Consider the following 27,893-nt stretch of genomic DNA (forward strand, 5'->3'; position numbering starts at 1 on the left):
AAAATCGAAAATATTTACTTGCATGTTCTTACCTGCAGCATATTAACTGTGGAAAGTTCTCTCATTTCTCGGTTAGGCCTACATATTCTGTAATAATAAGATGCTTTTGCACAATAACCTCCACTTTGCCGAGAAGTCCAGAGAAAATTACTGGAGAATCGAAACTTTTCGGTTCATATAAGTTACGTTGAATCGTTTATTTTCACATAAGTAACAATCGTACATAACGCCGATTGCATGTGCGCCATTACTGTCAAGGGAGTAATCAATTTTACCTATTTTATTTCCGCATCGTCTGTGGCCCGAATGATTCTTGTAGTGAGATAACGTGGGGCGATAGTTCACTTCTTCTGAAGAATTACATTTGCTCTTAATAACCTGATGTAGCCTACAATCCACAACTCGTGTGAATTTTTGTAATACTACTATTTTTCCACCTCGTGCTTAACATTTAATAATTGATGGAGGAAAATTAAATGCTTAAGTTCACGTATTTTGGAGAAATTATTTTGCATTTGAACTATTGAGAGAAAATCACAAATAATCATGATTTTATTTTCCATTTCTTTGCAGAAAACCTTCACTGTAATGCAGAAGAGACACATGGTGCGACGCTCGGCGACATGGGGTCGGCGCTACGTCAGGTCTCCAGCAAAGACAAGCCAGCGCTTGACATTGACAAGGACAAGCTCTGTAGCCTAGGCGGGATACGAACCCACGCCGCGTCAGACAGGTAGAGGGCCGGGCGCTGGCATATAACAGTCAGCGGAGCAGCGACGGCTGGCACTCGACCGCGAGCACGCGACACGCACAGACCGGACGCTGCACACGCGCGTGCGTCGAGGACTCGATCCGATCTCCGCAGCACAAGGTGAGTTGTGAATCCGAGGTTCGAAGTGTGGACTCTACTCTGTCGTGTTATTTAGAAAGTGCAGTTATGTTCAGTTATGAAATTATACTGAAGCTTACATTTTTCAATTGTTAGCCTTAAATATGCCAAGTTTGTGGAATATTATTACGTATAATGTGGAAGTGCTACATGAATTATCTCTTACAGCTGTACCTAATCACAGATGATCAATAATATTGTATACCGGTACAGGTGTTGAAGTTGTGTAGCGTGTTGAATTGCTACCGTTCGGGTCTTCTTTTTGTATGGTACTGCGATTTACAGTATGTGTTACTTTTTTATATCACTGCTGAAAGTTTTAAATTATGTTGTCCGAAAGCAGGTTCGAAGGAAACATCTGTAAAAAATATAATAAATCTCATAGCGATAAGCTTTATTCACGGAAGTGATGGATAAACTTAAATATATGTAAACTCCGAGACTTGGATTGTGAAATTCCAGATGAAGAAGGTGTGTTATAGTTTGAATTATAGGCTAAATTTTAGTATAAGTGTGCTTCGTAATGCTAAAACACTAAAATTAAATTCTGGAGTCGAAATTTTGCAACATGGTATTTTTTCAGAAAAGTTACACGAAAGGAGGTATAATTCTGTGGTGTTCTGGTAAAGGGGTATAAGAGATTTTTTTGTGCAAATGGAATAAGGTTCTTAGGAAAATATTTGGGGCTAAGCGGGATGAAGTTACAGGAGAATGGAGAAAGTTACACAACGCAGAGCTGCACGCATTGTATTCTTCATCTGACATAATTAGGAACATAAAATCCAGACTTTTGAGATGGGCAGGACATGTAGCACGTATGGACGAATCCAGAAATGCATATAGAGTGTTAGTTGGGAGGCCGGAGGTGAAAAAGACCTTTGGGGAGGCCGAGACGTAGATGGGAAGATAATATTAAAATGGATTTGAGGGAGGTAGGATATGATGGTAGAGACTGGATTAATCTTGCTCAGGATAGGGACCAATGGCGGGCTTATGTGAGGGCGGCAATGAACCTCCGGGTTCCTTAAAAGCCAGTAAGTAAGTAAGTAAGTAAGTAAGTAAGTAAGTAATTAAGTAAGTAAGTAAGTAAGTAAGTAACTAAGAGGAATACACAAGTTAAATTCTACACGTGGGTGTGCAAAAAACAAAAGAATACTAGTATTTGATGTGTTTTATTTGTGTAGAAAATTATTTGCAATAAGGGTTCGATGTTTAATTTTCATTTAACTGAAAACTAATTTTTGACTTATCTCTCTTTACCCAAACACCACTGAATTTTCTTTTACTTCACTAACTGTAACATTTGTAGTTATATATAGTTTTAGTTTGTAGCCACAAATACTTCCAACATAAAAATCCACTGATACTTATCTGTACATTCTAATGCATGTTGTATCCCTCCTCGTTCATTTGTTACTAAATACCAGTATAACATGAAAAACGTCGAGTGCGAATTACTAGGGAAATGGTTACTTTCTCGAGTATGTTTGTAACAAGAGGGGAGGTACTACATCAGGATATTAAGAAACAAATGGTATTTATGTCGCAGTGTTTGTGGCTCCAAACCAAAACCTCGTGATTATCACATACATCTCACAGAAGCCAGTGAAGCACAAGGAAATTGTGCCTTCTTTGGTGTAGCTTTTCTGGAGAATTGCTCTTAATAATTTTACAAATATGCATTTATCTGGAAAAAATAAATGAGCGAATTTTTGTGAGGTCTAGGATCAGTGACAGGTTAGGTTTTGTTTATAAGTGTTTTAGTATACCTTGTATATACGCTTTTTGGTAGATAGGTAGGTAGATATACCTTAGACCGAGGAAAGGAGTGTTTTCCAGCGTAGTGCAACATTGGGTTACTCGATGATTTCGTATGAAAATGTCTGAGAAAATCATCGGTACTGTCTATAAAAAACGAAAGGTATTTGAGGCGAGTTGGGTGAATTTATGACTTTCGCAGTGATCACATCGTGTCTTTAGAGTGGTGTGCTACAATTTCGGCATTATTTTCAATAATTGAAGTACTTTTTCCTCTCCTATGTTTGCGTAGCGGGATCGAAGATGCAGTTGATGACGGTAACGTGTTGAATTACTACCGTTCGATTCCTTATTTATGCATGGTATTGCGATTTATGTGTTACTCTCCGATAATATGTCAACTGTAAATTTTGTGGTCTGCTATCCGGAAGCAGGTTAACCCTTGTAAGAAGAGGTGTAATAATCTCTAAACAATAAACTTGTAACAATTGCTTCAAGATTACATTACAGCGTTTTATAGCTATTAACGGAAGTGTTGGGTGAATTTAAAATAAGCTTATATATTTTATTATCGTTGGCATACTTTTAAAAACCCTTAACTGCATTTTGGGAAACAGTATAAGAGATCAAAATAACTTATTCTTTTTATATCCCAGGTAACAACTGTTATGCACTTGCTATTTACAAAATATGTTTATACATTTGCATACTTACGAGGACGCATTTTGAAAATATACACAAGTATCGATATTCGATAAAAATTAGACTTACAGTGTTTTAGAAGTAAGCCACCAATATGCAGAAGCTGGCTGGAACTATGAAATTTCAGGGAAGGATGTGTTATCATTTGAACTATGGTGCTGAAATATACAAGATGTTTCAAAAGTAATGCATAACTGCAATTAAAATTGAATAAGGGATTTTGTGAAAAAAAAAGCTCAGACACGTCAAACCTTGTGTTTAGAAAGGAATATTTTTATGGGAAAAAAAATTCGATTATTGTGCGAATTATGACGTCCTCGAGAGCATTTTTAAGTGACACCCTATAGTTTTTTTAATATCATCTGAAAGAGCATATTTTTATGTAATATAATTTCAGTTAATACCAGCTATAACGGCTGGGAGGATCATCGTACTAACCACACGATACCTCCATTCTGGTTGGATGATCGTCCACCTCTGCTTCGGCATGTGGGCGTGAGGCCAGCAGCCGGCTGGTCGGTCTAGGCCCTTCACAGGCTGTAGCGCCACGGATTATTATTATAATTTCAGTTGGTTTTTACATATTCACTGTTGTTGTTATTATTAGCTTACTATGGTAACAATTTTATTATTGATATATTTTGTTAGACTCAGTGTTATGAAAGCAGTTTTACTGATGAAATCGACATAAAATAAGATGTTCTTAATAGAAACTGAGAGAATGGAGATTCTGAGGATGATGATGAAGATGATGCTGCTGATGATAATGTTGCTGATGATGATGCTGCTGATGCTGATGATGATTCTGCTGATGCTGATGATAGAATTTGGTGACAGAAGACGAGCACAAGAGGGATGCGCATTTTTTTAATGAATCTCATCCAAATCGACCAACTACTTCTCAGACAACTGTGAGCAGAATAGAAGAGAAATTCAGAAAACATGGACATGTCAGAGAGATAAAAAAATAATTTTCTGTTAAGAACATATTATTTTATGTTGATTTCGTCAATGAAGCTGCCTTCATAACACAGGGACTAACGAAGTATATCAAAAATAAAATTGTGCTATAACCATAGCGCTTCTGTGTAAAACAATTGAAATATTACATAAAAATATTATCTTTCAGATGATATAAAAAAGCTATAGGTTGTCACTTAAAATGTCCTAGATGACATCATGACCCACACAGAAATAGTTTGTTTCAATAAAAATATTCCTTTTCAAATACAAGATTTGACGTGTCTGAAGTTCTTGTCCAAAATATTCTTATTCAATTTTAATTGCAGTTATGCATTACCTTTTTAAAACCTTGAGTATATTTATATTTTTAAATTGTATGGTGTTTTATACACACACATATATTTTACATTTTAAACACCAAATTTTGGAACATAGGTTTTAAAATCTTTGAACTTCCTGTATGTGCTTACGCTAAGATCCATTGAATTAAGCCAATGAGTACGTATCGTGGATGAGTAATTTGTTAAGTCTGCATCATAGTAACGTCATAGTAACTATACGACTTCGCCCATTTGTGTCATAATGAAATGAGCAGTGAGCTGGCGGCAGGAGAAAGGGGTCTGCCCCTAATAAAGCAACCTAATGTAATCTTTCGGCACCACAAATTTCGCTTGAATCCTCTGAGTTTCGAACTGGGATCTCCGGCGTAGTGTGCCAACTCTCCAGCCGTTCTTAGATCTCTGCATCTATTTGAATTACGTAAAGCCATTTACATATTTTTTTATGTAATAACATACATGGGAGTGCCAAATGAATCATTAATTCAATACTTTATATCACATACAGTCAACGATTTTGTACATGAGCGTTGAGTCAGCGTTGGAAGCTTGTCGAAATACTATCAATAATTATTCCATTTCTTTTCTTGACATAGCATTGCGATTTATGCAGATATCTGACATATATCTTGCGTGTCCTACTGCCCACGAACAGGTACGAGAGGAAACTGTATTAAGAAATATTGGACTTAGATTTGAAGTAATGTACAATACCCTTCCAATATTACACACGTCTTCTGTTGCTACAGAATGGAGCGTGCATAGCGACTTCATGCGTCATATAATTTCATTTCTCGTGATATTAAGAATATTAATTTTCGTAGATCATGTTAAACGAACTTGGGTTAGATTTAGTTAATTCTTAGCGAATTGTTGTTTTCACATTGAACATGAACGTGAATATTCTCATATTTGTGTTTCAGTGTTATGCTTTATGAATCTGAACGCGAATATTCTGATACTTATGTTTCAGCGTTATGCTTTGAACATATACGCGAATATTCTCATATTTGTGTTTCAGCGTTATGCTTTGAACATGATATCAGAGTTATTCTTTGAACATGAACGCGAATATTCTCATACTTGTGTTTCAGCGTTATGATTTGAACATATTATACGCGAATATTCTCATACTTATGTTTCCGCGATATGCTTCGAACATGAACGCAAATGTTTTCATACTTGTGTTTCAGCGTTATGCTTTGAACATGAACGCGAATATTCTCATACTTGTGTTTCACGTTATGCTTTGAACATGAACGCGAATATACTCATATTTGTGTTTCAACGTTATGCTTAACTTATTATACGCAACATAAGTACTCTTAAATGATTGTTTCCATGGACGTCCGTTTCAGAGTTCGAACTTTATAAAAATTTTACGTAGTTTTATGAAATAATATAGATAGTAAATGTGATCCGTAAGTTATCGTTATGAAAAATCAGACGTAGAGCCAACATGTAAGTTATGTTTCGATTTCTGTTCTTCAAAATGTATCATTTCCATTACACTTTTGCTATATAATAAGTTTATTATAATAGCCTACCTAGGTAATAGATTAATTTAGAAATTCTACGATATTCAATCTGTTTCGAGATTTTAAAATATCCAGTGTTTCGTTACGTTCTGGAGGTTTGGTATGCCTTGCATATTCGTTTTCTGATATATAATATTCGCTTCCCCGCGTAGTGCAAAATGATGCTGGTACTACTGGGATGTCACTATTGTCTGATATTTCAGGCCTGGTAGAATTGTACAAGTGAACGCTTTATCAACTTTCATTTGAGCGACTAGCACCATGATTGTAACACTAGAATTCCATATCGTGATCTTTGTCATGGTCCTTATCGCCATCCTTGTCGTGATCCTTATCCTGATACTTATCGTGGACCTTCTTGTTATCCTTGTCGTGATGTTTGTCATGGTCCATATCGTGGTCCTTGTTGTCTTTGTCATGATTCTTATCATGGTCCTTGTTGTCTTTGTCGTGGTGCATATTTTGGTCCTTTTTGTCTTTGTCATAGTCCTTGATCTCTTTGTCATTGTCCACATCGTGGTCTTTGTAGTCTTTTTTATAATCCTTATCGTGGTCCTTGTTGTCTTTGTCATGGTCCATATTTTGGTCCTTTTTGTCTTTGTCATAGTCCTCTTTGATCTCTTTGTCATTGTCCACATCGTGGTCTTTGTAGTCCTTGTTATGATCCTTATCGTGGTCCTTGTTGTCTTTGTCATGGTCCATATTTTGGTCCTTTTTGTCTTTGTCATAGTCCTTGTTCTCTTTGTCATTGTCCACATCGTGGTCTTTGTAGTCTTTGTTATGATCCTTATCGTGGTCCTTGTTGTCTTTGTCATGGTCCATATTTTGGTGGTCCTTGTTGTCTTTGTCATGGTCCATATTTTGGTCCTTTTTGTCTTTGTCATAGTCCTTGTTCTCTTTGTCATTGTCCACATCGTGGTCTTTGTAGTCTTTGTTATGATCCTTATCGTGGTCCTTGTTGTCTTTGTCATGGTCCATATTTTGGTCCTTTTTGTCTTTGTCATAGTCCTTGTTCTCTTTGTCATTGTCCACATCGTGGTCTTTGTAGTCTTTGTTATGATCCTTATCGTGGTCCTTGTTGTCTTTGTCATGGTTCATATGTTGGTCTTCTTTGTCTTTGTCATAGTCCTTGTCGTTGTCCTTGTTGTTGTATTTGTCATGGTTCTTATCGTGGTCCTTGTTGTCTCTGTCGTGATCCTTATCGTGGTCCTTATCGTGTTCCTTATCGTGATCCATATCATGATCCTTATCGTGGTCGTTGTTGTCTTTGTCGTGGTTGTCATCGTGATCTTTGTTGTTTTTTTGTCGTGGTCCTACATATATTCATTCATTCATAGTTATCTGCCAAAGAGTAGGTCGTTCACTGCAAACCCAGCATTCTCTAGTCTTTCCTATTTTCTGCCTTCCCTTTAGTCCCCACATACTGTGTATATCATTTGAAAATAATATTGTTCTTCCCATTTGGCAATTGACTTTTGTCTGATACAGTTTATTTACCTTCAATCTGACACACAATGAATCATATTATAAGCAATAGCGAAATAGCGTTTGATACATGTCAAATCGCTGTCATTAGTTCGAATGCTTCTATTGAAATGTAACTACAACATTTGCATTATTCTGTGATATTTCTGGCGATAGTCCATCGCTCTTCATCCCGGAAATAAGACTGAGAGTAAATCCTTGAAATGTTTTGACAAATCTTCCATAGATAACCTGTCAACACTGTTCAAGGATTCATTACGTTATTCTAGTTAGTAGAGTCAACAAATTTGTGGACCGGCCGGCGGCTGTACAGCGTTGCTATGGATTATATTCCAAATTCGTACAGATACACTTATCTTCCAGACGACGCGCGTCGTGTGAAAAACTTCAGTTCGAGTGAAGTGTGTTACCACAGTCTATTAGTATATACAGTCACGAAGTTCAATACGTAGTAAATATGCATACATAGATAGTTTCTAACCACTAGGATCGCTAATATCGCCTCATTATAGAAAATGTGAAATAGTACTGGCACAGTCAATTGTTCCTAGCACCCTCACAACTCAAGCTTCGTGACTGTATATACTAGACTGTGGTGTTACTGTGTAACAGCTATCATCTCAGGACCTGAGCTGCGCGCGTGCAAATAGAAGATTTCGTCAAAAGTTAGACAAAACACAACACAATTGTGTTACCAGATCCTACGTATTGCCCCGTTATAGCATTGTGTTATTGACTTTCATGTCCTTCTGTTTGAAAGACCAGTTTCGTGGGCGTAGGAAGTTATCATAGCTGCAACGCAAGCCTTTCGGTCGATTCTAAAGAAGGTTTCTCAGAACTCTTTTCCAGCAATCGTACCACGCTGGTAGACGTGCACCATAGCTGCCGGAGATTACTTCGAAGTTGGATATATAAAGCCATCAGCATTCTCGGTATCCACAAGTTATGACCTGAAACTGATCACAGGAAGGTACAGAAATGTCAAAACATTGTTTCTTTCAAGTGTAATGAAACATTTGTTTTAGTTAAATACATTACTTATTCTGGGCATTATATCAGTTGAATAAAAGTAAGTAAACACTTTTACTCGCAGAAATTTTAGTGATTACTTGAGTGATCAACTTGCAATTTAGAGTTTACTCAATACTAGAGTTGTAAAGCTGCTGTAGAATAAGAAACGGCAGTGTAGAATACGGCAGTTTTCCTTGCAGCGTTCGTAGAATACAATGCAACCTTAAATACGCCATGATTCTGCTAGTTGCATAAACAACAGGCGATGTTACATATCAATGCTGTTAAAATGACGATATGAGCAAATTATGAAACACACTGCTTCGTGGTCCATCGATTAGCATTCGTGACTACAAATCATGAGATCCAGATTTCGATTCTATCCAGAGTATGAAAATTTACCTTTAAAGGGACTACTTAATACATAAGTTACACTCTAAAAGATCTAGAAGCTAAGTGAATGTATATAAATGCCCTTTGTAGGCAGGAATACCTCAGTGTTTAAGTGAACGTTCTCAGTCAGAATGCTTCCTAGATCTGAAATGTGGGAAATGTACGATACAAAATCCATTAACAAGAAGGAAGCCAAGTGCAAATATTGTGTATCGATTTATCATAATGCAGTGATAACTGAACACTTAATAATAATAATAATAATAATAATAATAATAATAATAATAATAATAATAATATTTATTGCCATAAAAATAATATTCAAATAAATTGTAATTAACAGAGTTCTAGTACACCCTGTTCTCGTGCTTAGAGGAGGATTCTACAGTATACGTAATACATTTACAAGCACAAATTACAATAAAATAACATCTAAAAATTAACAATTACTCGTAACAAATATTGCGTACATACATTCTTAAATTTCAAACTGTTGAAGGTAAATAGATGTGGGTATTTCTTTATCAATTTGCTATAAATGTTAGGGCCGATATTAGTATTATGGTTGAAAGCAGTGCTCGTTAAACACATGGGTTAGAACAAACGTATTGTATCTATGCCTTTGGTTTTGTGAATATATGATCTGAAATATGTTTCATTTTTATGTATAAACTTTAATAATGCATTGATATAAATTTGGTGTATTTTCAAGACTTTAAATTCTAAAAACAATTTTTCTATAGGATAATCCTTAGATTTTTTTGACATATTTTAATTATTCTTCTCTGTAATAAATGTAGTGGATTAAGATTAGTTTTCTAAGTACTGCCCAATCTTAATATTCCATTAAGCTAACTTATTAATTCCATTAACTTAAGTTAATATTTCAAAAATTTAAATTATAATAAAATTAATTTGTAACCTACATTAAATGAAGTTATATAGCTGATACTGAGAATAAAATAAATCCGACTCTAACAGTGAAAATTACATAATCGAACACTTTTGTGACGACCCAAAGCATAATTGCAAACAATTTTAATCTTTAACTTTTATATCTCATTTCTAATTAAATGAAATTGAAGATTATCCATATAATTTAAACTATAATGTGTTTTTCCTATAGAAACTCTTAATGCGCGGCTTTCCATCCAGACTGTCCGGGTTCTATTCCCGGGTAGGTCGTGTTGGAATTTGTGGTGGATAAAGTAGACGTTGCAGAGGGGTTTTCTCGGGATACTTCCGTACCCTGCATCATTTCATCAACACTCTCCACCTCCTCCTCATTTCATTTATCATCTGCAATAGTGAAAATAGGTTGGGGTGAAGTCCTGGGGTAGTATGGGTTTCCATAGCTGATGTAGGAAGGGCTCGGGGTTCGGATCCGAGCTCCTTGGGCTTATCAGGATATTCGTGTGCGGATGAGATCTGACTCTATCACGGGCTGAGACAGGATAGTCCATCTATCAGTGTCGGTTGATCAGGAAGAGCTTGAAGGTCCAGGTTCCTGGGTTTATAATTAAAAAAAATAATAATAATAATCGTAATAGACTTCCAAAAGCCATGCTTCAATACCGTACCCAGGGGAAGAGATCTTTGGCCCGTCCAAAAAAAAAAAAAAAAAAAAAAAAAAAAAAAAAAAAAAAAAAAAAAAAAAAGGTGGACCGAGAATGACTCACTGAGACCGTAAGAGGCCCTGGACCTTATACTTTTCTGGATGATGATATTATTATTATTATTATTATTATTATTATTATTATTATTATTATTATTATATTTGTTATTTAAATTATCAACCTGTTCTAGGCAGAACAGATATCTTCTTACCTTTCTTCGTCCTTCCAGCATTCTCCTTTCTATTGCGCAATACGTGTCAGACTAATTGCACAATTCTCTTTGGTTTCCTATTCACACTACATTCTAGTTTTTGTATTGTTATTGAATAACTCACTACGAACCTATTCTATTTTGTTTTCTCCATTATTTGCTTAAGAATGTTTGTTTCATTTCCTTCGAGTACCGTACTTATCGAAGTCTTGAAGTGGCGTTCTGATTTCTGATATCTGAGCAATAACTGGCTTTATGATCCCTTTGTACATTTCAACTCTGATTCATGTCTCAGATATTTATTCCAGCATATGATGTTGCTGATATATTCTGCTAATCTGGCGGCTTTATTTGCTCAGCGCTCTATCTCTCTACTCCGGAGAGTGTGTGTGTTACATATGTAGGCCTATGTATTTGTCTGACATTTATAGATCTCACGGACCAAGTGCAGAACAAATGATATTATGACTGTAATTTTATTGTTGAGTCTGTTTTCAGTGAATAGGAGTGAGTTTGTATGACTTTGTCTTGTCTACTATATGTCATTTTATGGAAGACGAATAATGAAAAAATGGTAAAAATGACGAGACAAAAAATGAGAGCATTCCTATAAACTCTGCCCCAACATTATCTTACATAGGGTAAACTGGGGTCTGTTGGACAGTCGGGCATGTTGGACACTCTGTACTTTAACGTGTTACCTCGCCACTTGTGGGCACCACATTCTGCTAGAAGTCAATGACGGAAGTAGCCCCAATCGTGGCTATTTCCGTCATTGAATTCTAGCAGAATGTGGTGCCCACAAGTGGCGAGGTAACATATTAAAGTACAAAGTGTCCAACATGCCCGACTGTCCAACAGACCCTAGTTTACCCTATAAGTGCTACAAATGCAAAAGACCCAAGAATAACTTTAAATGAATGGTGAATTTGCAAAACGACTTAAGTCCACAATTTGGGGGTTTTGAGTTGAGAGCATGATTATGTTACTGTGTGCAAGGGGCATCGTTTAGTAGCAGAATGACTTTAATCCACGACTTTTGTATAGTTTTTATTAGCAGCAGAATATTTGGTTAAAGGGTAAAACGACTTTAGTCCTGGACTGAAGTTGTTTTTCCTGTCAAGTGCTGAAGGAACTTACATAATATGTAATTTTAATCATACACTCAGCTGACAAATTGTTTTTTCTTTGTTGTCATTGGTAATTCTTTCCGAACTTATCTCACGTTTACCATTTCTTCCAGTGCATTCTTCAGTAGGCAGTTCAATTCAGCCAGTGACACAGTCAATTCCCTTTCTACTTCTTGATCATTTCAGCATCATTCTTTCTCCACACTTTCCAACACAGTAGTTTATCCCCGATCAATGAAACCAAAATTCAAGATATTCGTAAAATACTTAAGTACATTCGTGATGAAGAAGAAGTGCACACATTTTACGAAAACATTATAGCATGAGAGACAACAAAGAATTGAAAGATGAAACTAAGCTGTGGTCTCGTTATAACACTCCTAAGAGTTGTCTGTGCTCTTGTGATTAACAAATTGTTCAAAATAATGTTGTTCAACAATTACAATAAGGTTATTTTATGGTTTTGGTATAAATACATTTAGTTAAACATGTTTATGTATCAGTAACCTATTAATTATGATGCAGGATTGAAGTTAATTTGCAGAACAACTTAAGTCCTGAAGATAATTAAATTTTGTACGAACTGAAGAAGAATACAAAAGTATGAATTTTTATAATAAAACTATTTCTCTTACATATAAAAAAATATATTGCAACAATATATGATTCAGCGAGGCCAAAAACAGTTTTCTTTAATTTTCTCAAAACTACTTGTAGGGACTTAAGTCGTTTTGCAAATTCACCATTCAAATACAATTTTAGGCATTTTTGTCTGTTCTTGGGGACAGTAATTGTGTCTTCTTTCATATCATCGCCAAGTGTTGTCTTAAACATTGGTCTTGGGCCATGCTAACCTCACTACTAGAGACCTAACGTCTAGTGTTTATTCAGTATCCTCAAGGAATCGAGAATGCTGTCATACTCACTTCCTCAGTTCGTTCACTCTCAGAAATGATGTGCCACTCCCTTATCTTGTATGTAGTTTCCTTCATGCTCTCATCATTTTTATCAATGAAACTGACACAGTTGATAGAGATTTAGGGAGTTTATCAGTAACAATTTGTCATTTCAATCATGGCTTGTATAAACAGTGAATTTAATGTGTGTCAGATATTTTAGCTTCCTCCCTTCACACAATCCGAACTCTGTTCTGCATTATGAAAGACGCTATTGTATTATGACTTATATACACACACCGGGTGAGGCACCTAAAACTACCACCTTAAAAATGGCGAGCTGTTTTCGCTAGATTTAAGCGCACACAAGAGCGCGCAAGTCTAGTCTATTGAGAATTGTTATTAATAGGGAGCGGATTTGTATGTGCTAAAAAATTTAAATATATTTATTTTTTATGTGCTAAAAGGTACGAAAATATTTGCTAAAAATAAAAAAAATATGTTTTTTTAAATATGACAAAAATACCTTGCTTCGCTTGGGAAAAAAAGTTACTAGGTATTCAACCACACTTGAGTTGCAGTGAGCAACAAAGGTCATCTCCAAATTCTCCATCACAAATGCATGTCAATTATCTCTGAACAACGACTTATACTGTGAAAACGATCTTTCCACATCACAGGACGTCAGACGTGCATATTTAAAGAGAGGAATGTCACAAACACATACACCGTCAATTTCACCTACAGGCACACCCTCAATACTTGAGCAACTTTACACATTTTTTATATCCACTGTTTTTCCCAAACACATTCTGGAATCTGTCCCTTAGTACTTGTACTTCTGAACCTGGTAGCGAGTCTAGTTTAATTTTCACGGCACGCACCTCTCTGTTTCAGACAACAGGTTTTTGGATGTTTCGAGTTTTTTATACTGTCACACAAAAAGCTTAGATTTGCTAATAGGAAAGCCAAATCGTTTTTTAAACAAACATCTTTCAGTATATCTTGAAGGATATCGATTGACGAAGCCGATAACAGGGAATCACAACAAGACGTATTGCCTTACTTAATGGACATGAGCGAGAGGCGAAAGATTTGTTTAAATTAAATAATGTTCATACCCGAGCTCTTATCTGCTGTGTTTCACAAACAAAGCGTTGAACGAAATCATCTTCAGCAACAATAAACATTCCTAATTATGTGTTGCAAGATCTCTCCTCCTTGTCCATGTTAATTTATTCTCTAATAATAACATTGATATGCTGCCTAGCAGTTCTCAGAACTTGAGGCGATACTATTACAAAAATGGATCACGGATACACCACACAGCGCTTAGAAACACGAAGCAACCAAGAATTCTTAAAAAGATAACGTACTTCTGAGTGACATAATTGATTTAGTTTTAAAATGTTTAAAAGTTCTTGTAAAAAATTATTTAAGTAAAAAAAACTCCAAGATTTATGTGTTTATAATAGATTTCCTGAAAAATATGTATTTACATTTTTTTTGTGAAAATATGTGTTTTTATGTGAATTAAAATTCGGGTTTTAAACTTGAAACTTCATGTTCGGAATTTTTAACTTTGTTAATTGTGTTTTATCACATGCAAAAATAATATTTAATTACATAGGAATCTGCTCCTTAGTTATTAATCAGGAAATGGTTATTTTCAGCACGAAGTTTTATTAATGCAATAATAGTCATTAGTGTAGCAGAAATTGTAGCATGTTTGTAATGCAAATAGTTAATGAAGTATCGCCATTAAACTTTTATCCTTCAGATTAAATGCCTGTAAGATACAAGATAACAATAACAATAGAAAGTGATGGAGATGTACTTATGTTGTTATGTTTTTAATTACTGTACTCAGGTGTAAATTATTAACATCTGTACAATACATTAAAAATAAGTGGGCAGTAATATAATCGCAAGATAACGCTGCGTTTTTTCTACATTCACCATGCGCGAGAATCATGTCAGTTTTCCAGCATTGGTAAATACCATCTCTTCTAAATATCGGTCACATCTTACTTCAAAATAAATGTATATAATTGTCATTCAACAAAATATAACAACATAAGAACATCATCATTACTTTCTGTTATATGGGTGTTAGGGTTTTCAAATAAAATTTTGATATCAGTTGTTTTCATTTGTCTTTATAGTCCCCTAAATTAAATTTAACAAGGCGGAGCTTTCTCCTTAATTACTTCATTACGTATATGTATATATATATATATGTATAATATCATTTATTTCATTGTTTATTAATTTATACAAAACAGTAAAGCATTGCAATTTTTTCTATGTAATAAGGTTGAAACGTTAAACAATTTATTCATGAACTTATTCAAGCAATATAATATAATGTTGTTTTATTAATTCAGTCTAATTGACATATCACAAATATAAAAAGTCAATGACACACCCATGTAAGTAATCATTGTGTACTACACAAGTATAAAACATTAGAATTAAGCAAACGTTTTCGCCCTTCGGGTATCATCAGGCTATTTTTTACATTACAATCTAAAATTAATGTACAGGTATGAAGATTTAATATATAAAATTGTGGCATACCATAAGTCAATTTTAAATAGTTATTATTTTCATTATTAAGGGTTGTGATTAATCATTCGCTCCACAATACGAGACAAAATGTACAAGATATTGTATGTAAAAATATCCTGATGATGCCCGAAGGGCGAAAACGTTTGCTTAATTTTAACGTTTTATATTTGTACTGTATAGTACACAATGATCACTTACATGGGTAAGTGTCATTGACTTTTTATATTGTGATATGTCAATTAGACTGAATTAATAAAACAACATTATATTATATTATATCATATTATATTGACTATCTGAATATTTCAACATGCTTTCTAAGATTATTCAAGCAAATTTATATATTTATTTGTCATTCGATTCCAAATCATCGAAGAGCATTCTAACTATGAACTAACTAATGCATAAAAAAGTTTTTGTACGGTAGGTATATTCAAATATTTGGAATTACGAAATTTAAAACCTAGCATTTTATATGCATTACAATATATATATATATATATATATATATATATATATATATATATTCTTATTAGAGAACCTCGCCGTCCTCTATTGACGTTTTCTATGAGTTTATTGGAATATCATATTTATATTAATAATTCACTCATTATAAACAACCCCTCATTTTAGCAAGGACGGTTTCCCCACCTCAAGTTATTTTTGGGTTATTCTATTACCGCATTACAATGTGTCCTATCTATCGATAACACATCACTTTTCACTGCCGTCGTGAACATACAAACAAAACGTCTTTTGCACATGCGAAAATCGCAAATATAACTGTCGAAAAGTAGGTCACGAGCTCTTTGTGCCGCACAGTAGTTACAGAGCTAATTGCTTAACAGGGTTAGCTATTAGTGACTTGCACTGCCATAGAGAGGCCGCTCCGCGAAACGGAGAGTTCTCGTTTTCTCTCACAATCAATTACCAACAAAACTTTACGAATCATGGCTATATATTTAACGGACGCTGCTTCTATTTCCGATAGGAAGTGTCGACAGTTTTATTCTTTACAGGAAGTGGACGTGTGCTCCTTTGCTGGAGTTTATCATATACAGGGTGTTTCCGGGGTGGTGTTACAAACTTTCAGAGATGATGGGGAAGGGCATATGTATCAGTTTGAGATAAGGAATCCTGGTCCAGAAATGACCGAGTCGAAAGTTACAAGCAAATATAATTGTGTGGAAATGAAATAATTTTATTCCTCTGTACACCTTATTTATGTGTATTTATCTGTACATCTTGCATATACTGTATTCATCTGACGTTGCTTACGTTGTCTACTTACAGTATTCCATTCAGTGCGCTGTCTGAGGGGGGGGGACAGGAAACTACACTAAAGCAATGCAGATAGCGTAATGTGTAACGGACATGGTCGGTCCTGATATGCATGTCTGTAGACAGCGGTGTATGTGTACAATTTGCAGTGTCCAGTCGATCAGTCCTAGTGAAATGGAGGAGTACACGAGAGCGGAATATGCAGACCTGATTTTCGAATACGGATGAGCCAATGGGAACAGTAGACAAGCTCACAGATCGTATCGGGACAAGTACCCACGTACTTGACATCCGGCCCATACCATCTTTCCACGACTGTACCAAAGGTTAAGGGAAGGAGGGCAATTTCATTTCCACACAACTATTTTTGCTTGTAACTTTCGACTCAGTCATTTCCGGACCATGGTTCCTTATCTCAAATTGATACATGTGCCCTTCGCCATCATCCCTGAAAGTTTGTAACACCACCTCAGAAACACCCTGTATATTGTCTTAAGATTTTCTTTTTTGCCCTGTGACCACGTGAATATGGAGTCACGCTGTTTTAGGGTTTCTAATGTTCTTTGAACAAGTATGTTCAGCAACAGACAAGTGCCAATACTTATAAAAAAAATCTAATCCCTTGCGCGATAGCCCACGAAGGGTTAACGCGTACTAGCCGACTGCTGACCTCAGCAGAGGTGAATGATATCATCCAATCAGTACTGGAGTAGCATGTGGTTAGCATGATTATTCCTCCAGCAGTTTACAACTGGCTTATAAAATCGGATTTAGCTATTCATTGTAGCTCTTCAAATTCATCATGATGCTGGGTGGGTACATGTCCCAAACACTGGCCGAAATTTCATGAGAGAATTACTTCCCTCATGAAGACTCAAACCAACGCTCATTCCGTGACCGTGAATCCTTTCTCTTGGGAGGACTGCGGTGCTCAAGCTCCACGCCCAATGTTGCAGACTATAACATCTTCGGCGATCCAGACCTGTTGCTGTTCTGTCGAGCTTCCCCCCCCCCTCATGTGGTAGCTATTAGGTTACGTCCATTTTTGGCTTTCTCAAAAAATCGTCAATGTTTCTTCAGTGGAACGGCGAAAATCGGAGTGAGACAAGTGGCCAACAGGCTTGGAGCTCACATATACAGTATTTCTCAGCCCCAATTTCCCTTGCTAAGGTTTGTTTTCGAGTAGGTTACCTTTTAAATCTATCGACATTGACCTTCACATCGGTTTATTTAGGTTCTCGTCCGGGAATTGGACCTAGCTCCGTTAGGGTTGAATCAGGATGATCCATCTAATTGGTCTATTAAAATTGTCATTGAATTGAGAAGTAAACATTTCCTTTCCCTGGTCTCTTATCTTCATTAAGAAAAGCATATATTCTTCTCTATCTACTTACGTTTTCTTTTGCACATTTTGCTCATCTGTTTGTACACCACTGATAAAAAGAAATGTAATATCTTTATACAGGGACATAATTTTATTTTTACTAAAATTTTTATTGTACCTGAGTTTTTGAATGTACTTCACTCCCACCCCTTCTATTAATGAAGTTCCAACTGTCCTCCACACAGAACTAAGGCCGCATATAATAAACAGTACTGAGTTAGTGGGTATAGTACGTTCCAGAAATATGATCGCGTTTTCCAGTGACGAATGAGCTTTCAATATTGAATCATAATTTCGCACAGGTACTGTCGTCCGTTTGCCTGCGTCGCATTCCGATTTTCCCCACCTGCTTCTGCTCGCCCTTTTGTGAAGGTTATTGGCTGGGCTGTCTTAGCTCTTTTCTGAGAATATTCATTTCTGTTAGGAATTAGACGTCTACATAATATTATACAACTGTTTAAAATAACTTAAATAAAAGGGCCTCATTAAGTAATTATCTGTCACGTGATTTCTCCCTTTCCTACGACCCTCCGACATAACCACTTGGATGCACAGTAGATAGCATGTCTGAGTAATTTTATCTGTGCAGGTCGGGCAGAAGTGAAGATTGAATTTACAGTACGTAAAGTACTCTTTTATAGAGTAGGTACAGAATTATTTCAACATGAGTTACTAGTACGAAAGACGAAACTGGTAATTGGAATTAGATGCAATAGTCTATAGTGCGATAATATGCACAAAAGAACTGAAGTCTGTGTCGAAATGAACGGCCACCATTTTCAAAAATATGTTTAAATATCCATATTTCGATTATTTTTTAATTTAACTTCATTCTCTGTATTGTACGCTAATGTGCTGTAGACAGTACATAATATACACCGCATAATGAATACGTTCGCATGAATAACTCAGTTCGTGAGTAAAAACCCTTATTGTTAATACAGTACTGTATTTTGATTAAACAAAAACTTAATGAAAATTATCAAACTCAAAATCGCGATATTTCCTAGTTTACATAAATGGATGAACTACTTTTCTTCCCTCCTATACCTAGTAAAGTGATTTGCTTGTATTTTACACCAGTATCATCGAACTCCAGTTGTGGAAGGGGTAGCAAACGGTGTTTCCGGTTCTCAACCATTAATCCAAAGGTATAGCCATGTTAATATTAAAAATGTTAGTAAAAATAAAATGATGTCCCTGTACTACACATACAAATGAATTAGGAAACGGAGATATTAAGTACGTACTACAAAGTGCACTGTTATCAATGTTACTCATTCATACTTGAACTTATTCGCGAGCCGCACTTGAACCACAAATTGCACTCTGATCTTTTCGTCTTTGAAGTCTAGATGTAAAGTAACTAATAAAACCACTTGAATATAACATCCTCTCATCATAGTTCTTTTCGATGTAGAAATATGCTGTCATTGGATCCCATTTGCGCGGGTTCAAGAACCGCCGAGGACGATGGATTTCCAACCCTAAAAGTGAATCTGGGAGGTCCTTGTAATATATTTACATCACATGAAAGAACCCTGTTCCTTAATGAGAGGGCTACAGGCAAGTTTTACAGGCTATTTTTTATCCATGTAAAAATTTTGTTGCAGAAAAATAGATCTAAATCTGCGTTGTTTGCCTCATCTGTAACTACAATTTGGCGCCCAATTAACTGAACGGATAGAGCATCGGATTTCCACATTGGTAACCCCAGTTCGAATCTTAGAGGATCCCAGTGGAATTTGTGGTGGACAAAAATGGTGCTTGATGGTAAATTTTCTCTTAGTACTCCCGTTTTTCCAACCGGTATTTAACCATTGTTCCATTAATAAATAATGATCATGGGGCGTCAAATAGATCGTCTCCCATGATACATAGAGTGCAACGCTATGGCGGCAAGAAAATCTACAATAATTACAGCAGTTATCGCCAGCACTCGCTGAAATTGGTAGAGTGCATGGAGGGTAAAGAACTCTGCTCTGTCGTGTACAAGGGATAGAGAGACAGCATGCCCGCCAGCAGCCACGAATGCACGCTAGGGCAGTGTCTTGTCCACGGGTAAAAGACGCTAGCCCGAGAGTGCAGTGTTCTGATGACCGCTGAATTACAGTATTCTACTTAAGAAAGTGATGCTAGGGTGAACGACGAAAAGTCAACTACCCACCATTGGCAAAAAAGAATCTTGGTCTTTCAAGGGCTGTCGCGCCACGGATATATCGTCGTTGTTCCTGCAATAACTCCTATGTGACGTATTTATGGATTTTCAGATTTTTGCTCTATTAAATAACTTAAATAGTGATACAGAAAATAATAAAATCTCCTATATGTAACTATATTTCTTTCTCTCGGAAATGTAAGAATACACAATCTCCTATGTACCACTGCCATAGAATGAATAAATGTGTTTTCTCTTCCTACTGGACAATTGTAATTATATTTTGCACATAGGAGTTATTGCAGGAACGACGAGATCTGTATATATATATATATATATATATATATATATATATATATATATATAGGGTGGAAGTAATATAACAGCCACCGGTGTAGCTCTGTCGGCTAAGGCGCTTTCCTGCCGATCCAGAGTTGCACTCGGGCGCGGGTTTGATTCCCGCTTGGGCTGATTACCTGGTTGGGTTTTTCCGAGGTTTTCCCCAACCGTAAGGCAAATGTCAGGTAATCCATGGCGAATCCTCTCGGCCTCATCTCGCCAAATACCATCCCGCTATCACCAATTTCATCGACGCTAAATAACCTCGCAGTTGATACAGCGTCGTTAAATAACCAAGTAATAAGGCAAATGTCAGGTAATCTATGGCGAATCCTCGGCCTCATCTCGCCAAATACCATCCCGCTATCACCATTTTCATCGATGCTAAATAACCTCGCAGTTGATACAGCGTCGTTAAATAACCAAGTAAAAAAAAAAAGGTAATATACCGTAACTTAGCTTATAACTACGCAGATTTTAATAACTTATTACTACTATAGAGTACAACAAAATTTTCTAATACCAAATTAATAGGCTATATATATATATATATATATATATATATATATATATACACTACGATAGAGTACAACAAAATTTTCTAATACCGTATTAATCCAAAATCAATACTTTTCTCAGAAAAAAAAAATATTTTCCCCAAAGTGTTAACACTGTTTTACTCGATAAGTTTATCCGTACGATTCAGATTTTTACTTTTAACACTAGGGAAACTGAAAAGGAGTAATTTATCCCTTTGCAATTTTTAAATAAAATGAATGGTTTTCTTCCGAATTAATAAATAAAAAAGATTAGCACGTATCGTTATTTCCTGCCCTTAGGAAGTCTGACAACCCTACTGCAGTGATAAGGGACGAATTTTGCTATTCAGACCGAGTTTATGTGTGTATTCCAAATGACCTGACGATACGGTGTTGCCAAACTAAACAAACGTTCAGTCAAATTTCCTAATTACACATGCACTTATTTACAAAACTCGTAATAGGTAGGCCTATTTTATTTATTTTAATATTATGTTCTGTTGCCTTCTTCACTCTGCAAAGTTGTGTCACTTCCACTCTGTATGCGTGTACCCATCAGGAACAAATTGCTGAAGAATATCGCATTGTTTGGTTCTCCTCTGGAGGAAACAGTTTGCCCTGAATTAGATCTTGATACAGAAATGGCATATTACACTTGTCGAGAATAATAAGAGTTGATGATTATGACGACGAGGATGATGATAATCATAATCACAATACAAATAATCCTTCTTGACTTTCTACCCATGTCGGAGTTTTGACTCTTGGTTCTTTCAGACAATTTCAAAGACATTAACTGAACTTACATTTGGGAGAATATTATTTGTGAAGAAATAAACAAATGAGCGAGCGTGCGTACTACCGCTGATTGCCTGCTACGTCATCTGCTCTAGTTTGGTAGCAAATGACTGGCACCAGACCAATTTGAAATAACAGGATATATGTGTTACGCGACAATTGTGCGTCAATTGGTCGGAGTTGGCGGAATTTAGAGCAAAAAGTTCCTTAAACCACTCTTCCTTTCATAATTGCGACGCTTCCGCACAGTTTATAGAGCGCGATAAGTATCTGAACTTGAGATGCATTTAACATTTTAAATCCCTTGTTTACATAGTAAAACGAAGCTCTCTCCCACTGACACGTGTTGTGCTTAAACGCGTTTTCCATCTCTGGCCTTACGCAGAGATGTCTTGAGACTTCTGCATCTCAAATGTCGCTTGCTTCAGCTCTAACGTGAGTCTTAGTCACTCACTCACTATATATTCACTTCTAGACACACGGACACAGACAAGCATATTGAAAAACTTATACTGAAGGCGTATTATACACATTCACTGTAGGATTGTCGTTTTCGGACGAGAAAACAACTGTTTCTTATTATTCTTGGTAGTAAAAGGAGACCGAAAAGAATGATATGAGGCATCTTGTGATGTACTGATCTTTTATTATATCTTTACTTTTGTGCAATGTCACAGTTTGTGATGAGGGGGAAGGGTGATAGCAAAACGTTATACTAATCTATGAGAAAAAGTATGTCTAAACTTCCACCTTACGCTCAGGCAAGCAGTGATCAGAATATTGAAATGAAGGCAGCCATATATCTTTTGTTTTGCTTTTTAGTAGTCTGACGCCGACGACCAAGGTAAGCCACCGAAAACTCAACGGTCAGTCACGGGCAGAGATATAATTGATCCTCTGTATGTCCTTTCTTTGAACTGTAAGGTATAATTGTAACGAACACCATTAATTATAACGAAATATTCAATATTACGAAATTATTTTCTGTCTCCTGCCTGGTATAATTTAATGTTAAGATATTCTAATATAACGAATTTCGTTTTTACGAAAAAAAAAAAAAAATCAGTAAAACAGAAAAAAATTTCGCTCCCTTGTCGAAAAGAAGTACCTTTCTTAAAGCGAAAAATATTTTAAATATAGGGTACAGTTCGTTAACAAGTTTATATTTTATGTAAGAAATGCTGAAATCTAGATCTGTTTTACACATTTAATTGAAATTTGAACACATTTTTAACACGGGTGAATTTTTATATGCTGAAGTGTTTGATTTTTTATAATATAACAATTGACGATTTCTTAAGTGTGATGTTCTAGCGTTAATCTGGATTTGTGATAATATTTCGCTATTATCCAGTAGACCGTTGAATATTTATATAATAAAAGTTGCTCAGCAAGTAATATACGACTTCCAAGAGATATTAAATTAAATTCAGCAAGTAGGTTGTTGTACGAAATTTTGTCATTGAGAGCCGAATAATGATATTTTCTAAAATAAAGATATCTTGAGAATCGTTTTTGAATTTTTTCAATTTGATTACTATATGATTTGCAAGTGGGTGACCAAATTACTGAAGCATATTCCAATTTAGCGCGAACATGACAATTAAAAAGGAGTGACAAAGTCGAAGTGTTTTGTAAAGTTTTTGAATTTCTAATAATAAAACCCAGATTTTTAAAAGCATGATTTGTTATTAAATATGGGACAATGAAAAGTCAAATTATGATTAATAGTTACACCGAGATGTTTTACACAATATATTCGTTGTAAAGGTACATCATTCATTGTATAATTACCTCTCAAATAAGATGTAGTCCTTGTATAAGTCAAATAACAACATTTTTATATTAAAGTTTAACCCATTATTTAAAAGCCATTGATAAATATTGTTGATATCAATTTGTAGAAATCCTAAACCGGACATATATTGTATTGATTTAAATAGCTTTAGATCATCAGCATAAAGTAAACATTTTGAATATTTAATTACTTTAGGCAAATCATTAATATAAATCAAGAATAATAGTGGGCCAAGATTTGAGCCTTGAGGTACTCCGGAATTAACAATGCAAATATTATGACTGTAGACCATTGTACATCTCTATTAATAGAACATCAGTCATATTGGCATATTTATGACGCGGATCATGAAAATGATAGTAAACTGAGGCAAAGAAGTCACATCCCTGCGGTGGCCGCGTGAATTAAATCCCCGTAATGTCACGCAAACGGTACGGGTTCGAATCTGTCTGAAAAATCCATAGAGATGCTTGTGATGGATAAGGTCGTAGTTGGCGTTTTTCTTGGGGTTGTCCTGTTTCCCCATGTTAGGCAGCTACATCATTCCGTTAAGATATCCATATCGTTATCACTATATCGCCACATTTATTTCAGAAGATGAATTATCAAGTGAACAGGGTGTGCGAATACTTTTTCTTCCTCACTGCACTATTTATATATATTATTTAATTGGTTATTTTACGACGCTTGATTAGCTGCTATGGTTATCTAGCGTCTGAATGAAATGAAGGTGATAATGCCGGCAAAATGAGTCCAGGGTCCTGTGCCGAAAGTTACCCTACATTTGCTCTTAATGGGTTGAGGAAAAAAACGGAAAAAACCTCAACCAGGTAACTTGTCCCAAGCAGGATTTGAACCGGGCCTTCTCACTTCACGGTGCTAACCGTTACTCCAAAGCGGACGACCGTTTATTAGTTGGTGGTACTACAACAAACATGAACAAACATTTTATATCGTCCTCATCTATTGCATTGATTCTCAATAACCGAAACAGTTCAACATCGCCAATATAATAACTTGTAGCCTATTTATTATTCCATAGCAACCGGTTTCATTCCTGCCTCGGATAATGGATGTGTTTGCAAAATGCGGTTTACTACTTCATTAAAACACTGCGAACAACTAATAATATGCAGAAAAAATAAATATAGTTTAATTATACATTCCTCATTCCTAGTGTTACAGTCCTTGAACAGTCATAGTCTTAATAAGTTATATCTGGCCTTTTTTCTCGATCTCTTAAACAGACACAGTGGAACTCGCTGTGTAAGTTCAGTACGACGATGAATCTCTAGCTGAAACGTCACGGCACACGAATTTGAATACAAATGTACCTGCCCTAGGCGGACTTCGAACTCATGACCTTGATATTCACGCGATATTAAACTTAATTAATTGTACGCGGATATTTTAATTGTCATTTCAGTTCCTTAATATATGAAACAGGAAGAGAAAACTTGTGATATAGCAAAAAATCTCTTTCGAGACTCTCATTAAAATATACATTTTCAGCTCGAAAACTGTCCTTCGTATAGTGGGTTTCACGTAAGATTACTTCCTAAGAAGCAAATATTTCGGTCTTTTCAATGTTGCCAACTGTTACTATATATCACCAAAACATGTAAAGTCACAAAATTCTATGTACTGAAACAATATTATTGATTTATTTTCTTGTTTATTTATTTATTCATTTATTTGTTTGTTGATTAATAGTAAATGTATTTTTCTGGAAATATGAAATTAGTTGGTTTGGCTAAACAGTTTACGATTCATGAGACCTAGCCTAAAAATTTATTTTTTGACCACATGAGATCATTAATACGAGCTCCGAAAATCGAATATCACTTCGAAATGTATCTGTTTATTTATTAATTATTACACTATTTATTAATAGTCTATTGGGCTTAATGTTATTAATTACGTTCAAATTGAGAATACTTAACACTAGATAGTAAATTTCGTTTCATAAACGTTAGCAGCGTCTTCAAAGACAAACGATACTGTCAACGTAATAGTTAGAAAGTAACTATCAGTTGCTGTATTTGCCAGTATCGAAATTCGAAACAAAGTTGGCAATAGAAAATTCAGCCTGGCAACTAGAAAATCACTACAATCCACTAGAATATGTAGTAATAGTGGTAAAATTATTATGTTTCACCATTAGTATATAAAGTAAGAAGACACGGACTATAATCCATCTGTATATCGTATTTGATTAATTCGTAATTGTAACTTTCACAGAAAACACGACTCTTTTCTTCTTTTTATATAGAATTGTTAACCAGCCAATATGTACATTACTGAAGAAGAAACTGTGACATTTTAAACTAAAGCAAGTCGGCTGATTAATCTTATTCTCCCAGTCTTTAAAGAAATGCACCATGTTCTACGCAATGCTTTATACAAAATGTACCTTCAGTTGTTCTCTATTGTTGTTCTTGTTGTTCAGTCAACTGTCCGAAGACAGGTCTGAACTTCACAATTGATACCAACAAGGCAACACTCATGAGGCAATCAGGCCCGGAGATAATGGGGTAGGGTGCCCAGTTCTTTTCTCCCTCCATTGCATACATCAGTAGCCGATTAGCTACATGTTACACTAATCAGAATTCAGATGCATATAAACCATTGTTCTTCCTCTGACACATATCGTCAAATGAAATGTACTGCCTTATAATAGATGTACATATCAGCCAGAACCTCAATCAGATGTATGTTCTCTATTAGAAACTTTATAAAGTCAATACATTCATTAAACACAGTTGCAAAAGACTATCATTATGACCATATCTGTAAAAACGTCAAAAGTTATGGTGTTTAAAGATAAATATCCAATAAGAAGTAAAATCTGTATTAAAAACAAAATTCTAGAACAAGAACACATCCGTACAGACAAAACCAAATCGATTCAATAGAAAAGGTCCAACGCAAGGCAGCAAAATGTGTCAAAATGAGTAAGGGACATGGTGAGGAGATAGTAAAAGACTTAGGGTGGGAACTTCTCAAATCAAGGCGACGAAAAACCAGACTCATCGCATTGTTTAAGGCATAAATGGGACACAAAACATGGACCGATATCAATGCTAGATTAGCAACACCATCATACTTAGGAAGGGCTGATCATATTAGGAAGTTTAAATGTAGAAAACAAAGAACGGACGTGGCAAAATTTTACTTTGTTAACCGCACAATACTAGACTGGAACAGCTTACCTGCGGCAATCTTTCAGGGTGATCCTCTTAAAATCAATACATTTAAGGGAATGTTGAAAAGATTAGACTGAAAATGTAATTGGAGGAGCAGTGTAATTATTTAAGTTGTGTCATGTAATTAATTGAGTTGATATATAATTAATTAAGTTGATATGTAATTAATTAAGATGATATGTAATTAAGTTGGTATGTAATTAATTAAGGTGATATGTAATTACTTAAACTGGTAATAGTTGGGTGAAATAGAAGTACTTAAAGTTAGATTTATTTTTTCTTATCGTAGGCGTTATTATAGAGTACTTTTTATTTATAGCCCTAGGTTTATTGCATATACTATAGACTTACGTTTATTTTATTTTATTTCATTTACGTTTATTTTATTTTATTTCATGTAATTGTAATTATTGTATATTATATATCACTGCCACCGGGTGTATACCCAATTGTAGTGTTAATAAATACATACATACATACAACTATTTAGGGTACCGTCTTTCATATGAAAAAGAAAAGGATATCGATTCTAAAATAACTGATTTTGTAAAAGTTATCGGCATTGTTAATTCAGTTTTCAAACGTAATTTAGTACAGAAACATACAAGATTAAAGATGTACAACATTTTATATCACGACCTACTTTAGTTTATGGATCAGAAGCCTGGACTTTGACAAAAAAAGATGTTCAGCATATAACTACCAACGAAATGAAATTCTTAAGAAAAACGGCGCGATACACACTTTGGGATAGAAAACGAAATACAGAAATTTTGGAAGAATTGAACGTCCAACCTATATTACATTTTCTTCCACTCTATAGAGTTAATTGGACACAGCATGTCGAGAGAATTCCAACAGAAATATGACCAAAGCCAGTGCTACATTA

The 27,893-nt window shown here is 35.3% G+C and overlaps 1 protein-coding gene across 2 annotated transcripts in view; it reads left to right on the forward strand.

Moving 5' to 3' along the window:
- Positions 1–722: 722 nt before the first annotated feature.
- The window catches only part of Swim (Secreted Wg-interacting molecule), a 168,378-nt gene continuing 141,207 nt past the window's right edge, over positions 723–27,893 (forward strand). Inside the window, exon 1 of one of the 2 annotated variants that reach the window (XM_069831384.1) lies at positions 723–871. The gene's annotated coding sequence lies outside the window, so the exon portion shown is untranslated. Of the gene's footprint in view, positions 872–8,622; positions 8,644–27,893 lie in introns of those variants that run through there. The other variant, XM_069831385.1, reaches the window with a different exon arrangement.

The sequence above is a fragment of the Periplaneta americana genome, chromosome 7, assembly GCF_040183065.1.
Source record: "Periplaneta americana isolate PAMFEO1 chromosome 7, P.americana_PAMFEO1_priV1, whole genome shotgun sequence".
Taxonomy (NCBI): Eukaryota; Metazoa; Arthropoda; class Insecta; order Blattodea; family Blattidae; genus Periplaneta; species Periplaneta americana.